We start from the raw sequence: 10,000 nt of genomic DNA, 5'->3' as shown, positions 1-10,000 counted from the left end.
CTACAGTCCTCCGCTCTACCAGCTGACTAATTAATAATTTCTATTCAGTGTGGCTGCTGAAATTGACTGGTGTCAGTCTTAAGGAGGGGAAGAGAATGTGTGTAAGAAAAAGAGAAAACAAGCTGGCATCCAAAAGATTTTGATGCGCTAACAAACATGGATTTCTAGTCCATCGCCTTAACCACTCGGCCACGACTACTGCTTAAGCCTTGCTGTATTTTCACAATAGATTGTCTATGGATTGAGCTGCCTGCACTGAGAAATTGAGGATGTATTGTATTGACCCAAACACACCCAAAACTTCATTCTCCTTTACATTTGATGCGCTAATGGCCTGAACTCGCTATGGGCATCACAGGTTTCAAGTTTTTAAAAACTTGCAGAAAAGAGAAATCTTAAGGCGTTCATAGTCAGCAGGATTTGAACCTGCGCGGGGAGACCCCAATGGATTTCTAGTCCATCGCCTTAACCACTCGGCCACGACTACTGAATAAACCAGGTCCTAGTTTCACAATAGATTGTCTATGGATTGAGATGCCTGCAGTCAGAAAGTGAGGATGTATTATATTGACCCAAATACACCCAAAACTTCATTCTCCTTACATTTTGCCCCGAAAAACGATTGCATGACCAAGGGAGCTTGCCGAAATAGCTCAGTTGGGAGAGCGTTAGACTGAAGATCTAAAGGTCCCTGGTTCGATCCCGTGTTTCGGCATTGTGGAAGATAATATTTTTCGACATAAAATGCAATTTTGCAACAAAAAGCTTACGTTTTCAGGCTTCAAACTTTAAAATCATATTTACAAAAACATTTTTACAAAAATCACTTTGCCACAACCACTGCTTATGTCTCTCAGTAGCCAACTCCAGTCCTCGAGAGCTACCAACAGTTCCCATCTTCCAGACAACCTAGCTGCTGCACAGGTGCACTCATTACTCACTAACACATTTTAAAAGATCCACAGGTGGAGCTAATTACTTCACTTGTGATTCTGTGAGGTGAGCTGGAAAACATTAACTGTTGGTAGCTCTCGAGGACTGGAGTTGGCTACCCCAGACTTAGAGAATGCTTTATACTCTGTATATTTTGAGTTTGTAAATTGCCAAAAATTGCTATCTGAGCAAAAAATAAAAACAACTCCTTCGAGCCGGAATTGAACCAGCGACCTAAGGATTTCTACACAAATCATCTCTACAGTCCTCCGCTCTACCAGCTGAGCTATCGAAGGATGCTGTAGGTTCTCAAATATGTTATTATATGCTCTTTAATATAGCTTTAAATGTTTAGCTAAATGAGTGTTCTAGGAATAATGTGAATATTCTATTGTTTATAACCATTTGACAACCTTTGTTGAAAATTGGGCTTTGAAAATTAATTTCTAATTAATAATTTCTATTCAGTGTGGCTGCTGAAATTGACTGGTGTCAGTCTTAAGGAGGGGAAGAGAATGTGTGTAAGAAAAAGAGAAAACAAGCTGGCATCCCAAAGATTTTGATGCGCTAACAAACATGGATTTCTAGTCCATCGCCTTAACCAATCGGCCACGACTACTGCTTAAGCCTTGCTGTATTTTCACAATAGATTGTCTATGGATTGAGCTGCCTGCACTGAGAAATTGAAGAACTAAAGGTACCTGGTTCGATCCCGGGTTTCGGCATTGTGGAAGATAATATTTTTCGACATAAAATGCAATTTTGCAACAAAAAGCTTACGTTTTCAGGCTTCAAACTTTAAAATCATATTTACAAAAACATTTTTACAAAAATCACTTTGCCACAACCACTGCTTATGTCTCTCAGTAGCCAACTCCAGTCCTCGAGAGCTACCAACAGTTCCCATCTTCCAGACAACCTAGCTGCTGCACAGGTGCACTCATTACTCACTAACACATTTTAAAAGATCCACAGGTGGAGCTAATTACTTCACTTGTGATTCTGTGAGGTGAGCTGGAAAACATTAACTGTTGGTAGCTCTCGAGGACTGGAGTTGGCTACCCCAGACTTAGAGAATGCTTTATACTCTGTATATTTTGAGTATGTAAATTGCCAAAAATTGCTATCTGAGCAAAAAATAAAAACAACTTCTTCGAGCCGGAATTGAACCAGCGACCTAAGGATTTCTACACCAATCATCTCTACAGTCCTCCGCTCTACCAGCTGACTAATTAATAATTTCTATTCAGTGTGGCTGCTGAAATTGACTGGTGTCAGTCTTAAGGAGGGGAAGAGAATGTGTGTAAGAAAAAGAGAAAACAAGCTGGCATCCAAAAGATTTTGATGCGCTAACAAACATGGATTTCTAGTCCATCGCCTTAACCACTCGGCCACGACTACTGCTTAAGCCTTGCTGTATTTTCACAATAGATTGTCTATGGATTGAGCTGCCTGCACTGAGAAATTGAGGATGTATTGTATTGACCCAAACACACCCAAAACTTCATTCTCCTTTACATTTGATGCGCTAATGGCCTGAACTCGCTATGGGCATCACAGGTTTCAAGTTTTTAAAAACTTGCAGAAAAGAGAAAACTTAAGGCGTTCGTAGTCAGCAGGATTTGAACCTGCGCGGGGAGACCCCAATGGATTTCTAGTCCATCGCCTTAACCACGCGGCCACGACTACTGAATAAACCAGGTCCTAGTTTCACAATAGATTGTCTATGGATTGAGATGCCTGCAGTCAGAAAGTGAGGATGTATTATATTGACCCAAATACACCCAAAACTTCATTCTCCTTACATTTTGCCCCGAAAAACGATTGCAAAACCAAGGGAGCTTGCCGAAATAGCTCAGTTGGGAGAGCGTTAGACTGAAGATCTAAAGGTCCCTGGTTCGATCCCGGGTTTCGGCATTGTGGAAGATAATATTTTTCGACATAAAATGCAATTTTGCAACAAAAAGCTTACGTTTTCAGGCTTCAAACTTTAAAATCATATTTACAAAAACATTTTTACAAAAATCACTTTGCCACAACCACTGCTTATGTCTCTCAGTAGCCAACTCCAGTCCTCGAGAGCTACCAACAGTTCCCATCTTCCAGACAACCTAGCTGCTGCACAGGTGCACTCATTACTCACTAACACATTTTAAAAGATCCACAGGTGGAGCTAATTACTTCACTTGTGATTCTGTGAGGTGAGCTGGAAAACATTAACTGTTGGTAGCTCTCGAGGACTGGAGTTGGCTACCCCAGACTTAGAGAATGCTTTATACTCTGTATATTTTGAGTTTGTAAATTGCCAAAAATTGCTATCTGAGCAAAAAATAAAAACAACTCCTTCGAGCCGGAATTGAACCAGCGACCTAAGGATTTCTACACAAATCATCTCTACAGTCCTCCGCTCTACCAGCTGACTAATTAATAATTTCTATTCAGTGTGGCTGCTGAAATTGACTGGTGTCAGTCTTAAGGAGGGGAAGAGAATGTGTGTAAGAAAAAGAGAAAACAAGCTGGCATCCAAAAGATTTTGATGCGCTAACAAACATGGATTTCTAGTCCATCGCCTTAACCACTCGGCCACGACTACTGCTTAAGCCTTGCTGTATTTTCACAATAGATTGTCTATGGATTGAGCTGCCTGCACTGAGAAATTGAGGATGTATTGTATTGACCCAAACACACCCAAAACTTCATTCTCCTTTACATTTGATGCGCTAATGGCCTGAACTCGCTATGGGCATCACAGGTTTCAAGTTTTTAAAAACTTGCAGAAAAGAGAAATCTTAAGGCGTTCATAGTCAGCAGGATTTGAACCTGCACGGGGAGACCCCAATGGATTTCTAGTCCATCGCCTTAACCACTCGGCCACGACTACTGAATAAACCAGGTCCTAGTTTCACAATAGATTGTCTATGGATTGAGATGCCTGCAGTCAGAAAGTGAGGATGTATTATATTGACCCAAATACACCCAAAACTTCATTCTCCTTACATTTTGCCCCGAAAAACGATTGCATGACCAAGGGAGCTTGCCGAAATAGCTCAGTTGGGAGAGCGTTAGACTGAAGATCTAAAGGTCCCTGGTTCGATCCCGTGTTTCGGCATTGTGGAAGATAATATTTTTCGACATAAAATGCAATTTTGCAACAAAAAGCTTACGTTTTCAGGCTTCAAACTTTAAAATCATATTTACAAAAACATTTTTACAAAAATCACTTTGCCACAACCACTGCTTATGTCTCTCAGTAGCCAACTCCAGTCCTCGAGAGCTACCAACAGTTCCCATCTTCCAGACAACCTAGCTGCTGCACAGGTGCACTCATTACTCACTAACACATTTTAAAAGATCCACAGGTGGAGCTAATTACTTCACTTGTGATTCTGTGAGGTGAGCTGGAAAACATTAACTGTTGGTAGCTCTCGAGGACTGGAGTTGGCTACCCCAGACTTAGAGAATGCTTTATACTCTGTATATTTTGAGTTTGTAAATTGCCAAAAATTGCTATCTGAGCAAAAAATAAAAACAACTCCTTCGAGCCGGAATTGAACCAGCGACCTAAGGATTTCTACACAAATCATCTCTACAGTCCTCCGCTCTACCAGCTGAGCTATCGAAGGATGCTGTAGGTTCTCAAATATGTTATTATATGCTCTTTAATATAGCTTTAAATGTTTAGCTAAATGAGTGTTCTAGGAATAATGTGAATATTCTATTGTTTATAACCATTTGACAACCTTTGTTGAAAATTGGGCTTTGAAAATTAATTTCTAATTAATAATTTCTATTCAGTGTGGCTGCTGAAATTGACTGGTGTCAGTCTTAAGGAGGGGAAGAGAATGTGTGTAAGAAAAAGAGAAAACAAGCTGGCATCCCAAAGATTTTGATGCGCTAACAAACATGGATTTCTAGTCCATCGCCTTAACCAATCGGCCACGACTACTGCTTAAGCCTTGCTGTATTTTCACAATAGATTGTCTATGGATTGAGCTGCCTGCACTGAGAAATTGAAGAACTAAAGGTACCTGGTTCGATCCCGGGTTTCGGCATTGTGGAAGATAATATTTTTCGACATAAAATGCAATTTTGCAACAAAAAGCTTACGTTTTCAGGCTTCAAACTTTAAAATCATATTTACAAAAACATTTTTACAAAAATCACTTTGCCACAACCACTGCTTATGTCTCTCAGTAGCCAACTCCAGTCCTCGAGAGCTACCAACAGTTCCCATCTTCCAGACAACCTAGCTGCTGCACAGGTGCACTCATTACTCACTAACACATTTTAAAAGATCCACAGGTGGAGCTAATTACTTCACTTGTGATTCTGTGAGGTGAGCTGGAAAACATTAACTGTTGGTAGCTCTCGAGGACTGGAGTTGGCTACCCCAGACTTAGAGAATGCTTTATACTCTGTATATTTTGAGTATGTAAATTGCCAAAAATTGCTATCTGAGCAAAAAATAAAAACAACTTCTTCGAGCCGGAATTGAACCAGCGACCTAAGGATTTCTACACCAATCATCTCTACAGTCCTCCGCTCTACCAGCTGACTAATTAATAATTTCTATTCAGTGTGGCTGCTGAAATTGACTGGTGTCAGTCTTAAGGAGGGGAAGAGAATGTGTGTAAGAAAAAGAGAAAACAAGCTGGCATCCAAAAGATTTTGATGCGCTAACAAACATGGATTTCTAGTCCATCGCCTTAACCACTCGGCCACGACTACTGCTTAAGCCTTGCTGTATTTTCACAATAGATTGTCTATGGATTGAGCTGCCTGCACTGAGAAATTGAGGATGTATTGTATTGACCCAAACACACCCAAAACTTCATTCTCCTTTACATTTGATGCGCTAATGGCCTGAACTCGCTATGGGCATCACAGGTTTCAAGTTTTTAAAAACTTGCAGAAAAGAGAAAACTTAAGGCGTTCGTAGTCAGCAGGATTTGAACCTGCGCGGGGAGACCCCAATGGATTTCTAGTCCATCGCCTTAACCACGCGGCCACGACTACTGAATAAACCAGGTCCTAGTTTCACAATAGATTGTCTATGGATTGAGATGCCTGCAGTCAGAAAGTGAGGATGTATTATATTGACCCAAATACACCCAAAACTTCATTCTCCTTACATTTTGCCCCGAAAAACGATTGCAAAACCAAGGGAGCTTGCCGAAATAGCTCAGTTGGGAGAGCGTTAGACTGAAGATCTAAAGGTCCCTGGTTCGATCCCGGGTTTCGGCATTGTGGAAGATAATATTTTTCGACATAAAATGCAATTTTGCAACAAAAAGCTTACGTTTTCAGGCTTCAAACTTTAAAATCATATTTACAAAAACATTTTTACAAAAATCACTTTGCCACAACCACTGCTTATGTCTCTCAGTAGCCAACTCCAGTCCTCGAGAGCTACCAACAGTTCCCATCTTCCAGACAACCTAGCTGCTGCACAGGTGCACTCATTACTCACTAACACATTTTAAAAGATCCACAGGTGGAGCTAATTACTTCACTTGTGATTCTGTGAGGTGAGCTGGAAAACATTAACTGTTGGTAGCTCTCGAGGACTGGAGTTGGCTACCCTATACTTAGAGAATGCTTTATACTCTGTATATTTTGAGTTTGTAAATTGCCAAAAATTGCTATCTGAGCAAAAAATAAAAACAACTCCTTCGAGCCGGAATTGAACCAGCGACCTAAGGATTTCTACACAAATCATCTCTACAGTCCTCCGCTCTACCAGCTGAGCTATCGAAGGATGCTGTAGGTTCTCAAATATGTTATTATATGCTCTTTAATAAAGCTTTAAATGTTTAGCTAAATGAGTGTTCTAGGAATAATGTGAATATTCTATTGTTTATAACCATTTGACAACCTTTGTTTAAAATTGGGCTTTGAAAATTAATTTCTAATTAATAATTTCTATTCAGTGTGGCTGCTGAAATTGACTGGTGTCAGTCTTAAGGAGGGGAAGAGAATGTGTGTAAGAAAAAGAGAAAACAAGCTGGCATCCCAAAGATTTTGATGCGCTAACAAACATGGATTTCTAGTCCATCGCCTTAACCAATCGGCCACGACTACTGCTTAAGCCTTGCTGTATTTTCACAATAGATTGTCTATGGATTGAGCTGCCTGCACTGAGAAATTGAAGATCTAAAGGTACCTGGTTCGATCCCGGGTTTCGGCATTGTGGAAGATAATATTTTTCGACATAAAATGCAATTTTGCAACAAAAAGCTTACGTTTTCAGGCTTCAAACTTTAAAATCATATTTACAAAAACATTTTTACAAAAATCACTTTGCCACAACCACTGCTTATGTCTCTCAGTAGCCAACTCCAGTCCTCGAGAGCTACCAACAGTTCCCATCTTCCAGACAACCTAGCTGCTGCACAGGTGCACTCATTACTCACTAACACATTTTAAAAGATCCACAGGTGGAGCTAATTACTTCACTTGTGATTCTGTTGGGAGACCGTTAGACTGAAGATCTAAAGGTCCCTGGTTCGATCCCGGGTTTCGGCATTGTGGAAGATAATATTTTTCGACATAAAATGCAATTTTGCAACAAAAAGCTTACGTTTTCAGGCTTCAAACTTTAAAATCATATTTACAAAAACATTTTTACAAAAATCACTTTGCCACAACCACTGCTTATGTCTCTCAGTAGCCAACTCCAGTCCTCGAGAGCTACCAACAGTTCCCATCTTCCAGACAACCTAGCTGCTGCACAGGTGCACTCATTACTCACTAACACATTTTAAAAGATCCACAGGTGGAGCTAATTACTTCACTTGTGATTCTGTGAGGTGAGCTGGAAAACATTAACTGTTGGTAGCTCTCGAGGACTGGAGTTGGCTACCCCAGACTTAGAGAATGCTTTATACTCTGTATATTTTGAGTTTGTAAATTGCCAAAAATTGCCATCTGAGCAAAAAATAAAAACAACTCCTTCGAGCCGGAATTGAACCAGCGACCTAAGGATTTCTACACAAACCATCTCTACAGTCCTCCGCTCTACCAGCTGAGCTATCGAAGAATGCTGTAGGTTCTCAAATATGTTATTATATGCTCTTTAATATAGCTTTAAATGTTTAGCTAAATGAGTGTTCTAGGAATAATGTGAATATTCTATTGTTTATAACCATTTGACAACCTTTGTTTAAAATTGGGCTTTGAAAATTAATTTCTAATTAATAATTTCTATTCAGTGTGGCTGCTGAAATTGACTGGTGTCAGTCTTAAGGAGGGGAAGAGAATGTGTGTAAGAAAAAGAGAAAACAAGCTGGCATCCCAAAGATTTTGATGCGCTAACAAACATGGATTTCTAGTCCATCGCCTTAACCAATCGGCCACGACTACTGCTTAAGCCTTGCTGTATTTTCACAATAGATTGTCTATGGATTGAGCTGCCTGCACTGAGAAATTGAAGATCTAAAGTTACCTGGTTCGATCCCGGGTTTCGGCATTGTGGAAGATAATATTTTTCGACATAAAATGCAATTTTGCAACAAAAAGCTTAGGTTTTCAGGCTTCAAACTTTAAAATCATATTTACAAAAACATTTTTACAAAAATCACTTTGCCACAACCACTGCTTATGTCTCTCAGTAGCCAACTCCAGTCCTCGAGAGCTACCAACAGTTCCCATCTTCCAGACAACCTAGCTAATGCACAGGTGCACTCATTACTCACTAACACATTTTAAAAGATCCACAGGTGGAGCTAATTACTTCACTTGTGATTCTGTGAGGTGAGCTGGAAAACATTAACTGTTGGTAGCTCTCGAGGACTGGAGTTGGCTACCCCAGACTTAGAGAATGCTTTATACTCTGATAGCAATCCAAAAATTGCTATCTGAGCAAAAAATAAAAACAACTCCTTCGAGCCGGAATTGAACCAGCGACCTAAGGATTTCTACACCAATCATCTCTACAGTCCTCCGCTCTACCAGCTGAGCTATCGAAGGATGCTGTAGGTTCTCAAATATGTTATTATATGCTCTTTAATATAGCTTTAAATGTTTAGCTAAATGAGTGTTCTAGGAATAATGTGAATATTCTATTGTTTATAACCATTTGACAACCTTTGTTTAAAATTGGGCTTTGAAAATTAATTTCTAATTAATAATTTCTATTCAGTGTGGCTGCTGAAATTGACTGGTGTCAGTCTTAAGGAGGGGAAGAGAATGTGTGTAAGAAAAAGAGAAAACAAGCTGGCATCCCAAAGATTTTGATGCGCTAACAAACATGGATTTCTAGTCCATCGCCTTAACCAATCGGCCACGACTACTGCTTAAGCCTTGCTGTATTTTCACAATAGATTGTCTATGGATTGAGCTGCCTGCACTGAGAAATTGAAGATCTAAAGGTACCTGGTTCGATCCCGGGTTTCGGCATTGTGGAAGATAATATTTTTCGACATAAAATGCAATTTTGCAACAAAAAGCTTACGTTTTCAGGCTTCAAACTTTAAAATCATATTTACAAAAACATTTTTACAAAAATCACTTTGCCACAACCACTGCTTATGTCTCTCAGTAACCAACTCCAGTCCTCGAGAGCTACCAACAGTTCCCATCTTCCAGACAACCTAGCTGCTGCACAGGTGCACTCATTACTCACTAACACATTTTAAAAGATCCACAGGTGGAGCTAATTACTTCACTTGTGATTCTGTGAGGTGAGCTGGAAAACATTAACTGTTGGTAGCTCTCGAGGACTGGAGTTGGCTACCCCAGACTTAGAGAATGCTTTATACTCTGTATATTTTGAGTTTGTAAATTGCCAAAAATTGCTATCTGAGCAAAAAATAAAAACAACTCCTTCGAGCCGGAATTGAACCAGCGACCTAAGGATTTCTACACCAATCATCTCTACAGTCCTCCGCTCTACCAGCTGACTAATTAATAATTTCTATTCAGTGTGGCTGCTGAAATTGACTGGTGTCAGTCTTAAGGAGGGGAAGAGAATGTGTGTAAGAAAAAGAGAAAACAAGCTGGAATCCAAAAGATTTTGATGCGCTAACAAACATGGATTTCTAGTCCATCGCCTTAACCACTCGGCCAC

At 40.0% G+C, this 10,000-nt stretch overlaps 11 non-coding genes across 11 annotated transcripts; 4 read left to right on the top strand and 7 right to left on the bottom strand.

Moving 5' to 3' along the window:
* Positions 1 to 405: 405 nt before the first annotated feature.
* TRNAS-AGA (transfer RNA serine (anticodon AGA)) lies at positions 406 to 487 on the bottom strand. The gene has a single exon. It is a non-coding gene; the product is annotated as a tRNA-Ser (tRNA).
* A 155-nt stretch (positions 488 to 642) lies between these two features.
* On the top strand, positions 643 to 715 carry TRNAF-GAA (transfer RNA phenylalanine (anticodon GAA)). The gene has a single exon. It is a non-coding gene; the product is annotated as a tRNA-Phe (tRNA).
* Positions 716 to 1,139: 424 nt separating this feature from the next.
* Positions 1,140 to 1,229, bottom strand: TRNAY-GUA (transfer RNA tyrosine (anticodon GUA)). Its single transcript is given in 2 exon segments — positions 1,140 to 1,175; positions 1,193 to 1,229. It is a non-coding gene; the product is annotated as a tRNA-Tyr (tRNA).
* Positions 1,230 to 2,777: 1,548 nt separating this feature from the next.
* On the top strand, positions 2,778 to 2,850 carry TRNAF-GAA (transfer RNA phenylalanine (anticodon GAA)). The gene has a single exon. It is a non-coding gene; the product is annotated as a tRNA-Phe (tRNA).
* An 882-nt stretch (positions 2,851 to 3,732) lies between these two features.
* Positions 3,733 to 3,814, bottom strand: TRNAS-AGA (transfer RNA serine (anticodon AGA)). Its single transcript has one exon. It is a non-coding gene; the product is annotated as a tRNA-Ser (tRNA).
* Positions 3,815 to 3,969: 155 nt separating this feature from the next.
* Positions 3,970 to 4,042, top strand: TRNAF-GAA (transfer RNA phenylalanine (anticodon GAA)). Its single transcript has one exon. It is a non-coding gene; the product is annotated as a tRNA-Phe (tRNA).
* Positions 4,043 to 4,466: 424 nt separating this feature from the next.
* TRNAY-GUA (transfer RNA tyrosine (anticodon GUA)) lies at positions 4,467 to 4,556 on the bottom strand. Its single transcript is given in 2 exon segments — positions 4,467 to 4,502; positions 4,520 to 4,556. It is a non-coding gene; the product is annotated as a tRNA-Tyr (tRNA).
* A 1,548-nt stretch (positions 4,557 to 6,104) lies between these two features.
* Positions 6,105 to 6,177, top strand: TRNAF-GAA (transfer RNA phenylalanine (anticodon GAA)). The gene has a single exon. It is a non-coding gene; the product is annotated as a tRNA-Phe (tRNA).
* A 424-nt stretch (positions 6,178 to 6,601) lies between these two features.
* On the bottom strand, positions 6,602 to 6,691 carry TRNAY-GUA (transfer RNA tyrosine (anticodon GUA)). Its single transcript is given in 2 exon segments — positions 6,602 to 6,637; positions 6,655 to 6,691. It is a non-coding gene; the product is annotated as a tRNA-Tyr (tRNA).
* A 1,191-nt stretch (positions 6,692 to 7,882) lies between these two features.
* TRNAY-GUA (transfer RNA tyrosine (anticodon GUA)) lies at positions 7,883 to 7,972 on the bottom strand. Its single transcript is given in 2 exon segments — positions 7,883 to 7,918; positions 7,936 to 7,972. It is a non-coding gene; the product is annotated as a tRNA-Tyr (tRNA).
* Positions 7,973 to 8,811: 839 nt separating this feature from the next.
* Positions 8,812 to 8,901, bottom strand: TRNAY-GUA (transfer RNA tyrosine (anticodon GUA)). The gene is given in 2 exon segments: positions 8,812 to 8,847; positions 8,865 to 8,901. It is a non-coding gene; the product is annotated as a tRNA-Tyr (tRNA).
* Positions 8,902 to 10,000: the final 1,099 nt, after the last annotated feature.

The sequence above is a fragment of the Crinia signifera genome, chromosome 3, assembly GCF_055691185.1.
Source record: "Crinia signifera chromosome 3, ASM5569118v1, whole genome shotgun sequence".
In the NCBI taxonomy this organism is placed as follows: Eukaryota; Metazoa; Chordata; class Amphibia; order Anura; family Myobatrachidae; genus Crinia; species Crinia signifera.
This window is presented reverse-complemented; position numbering and strand designations above follow the sequence as displayed.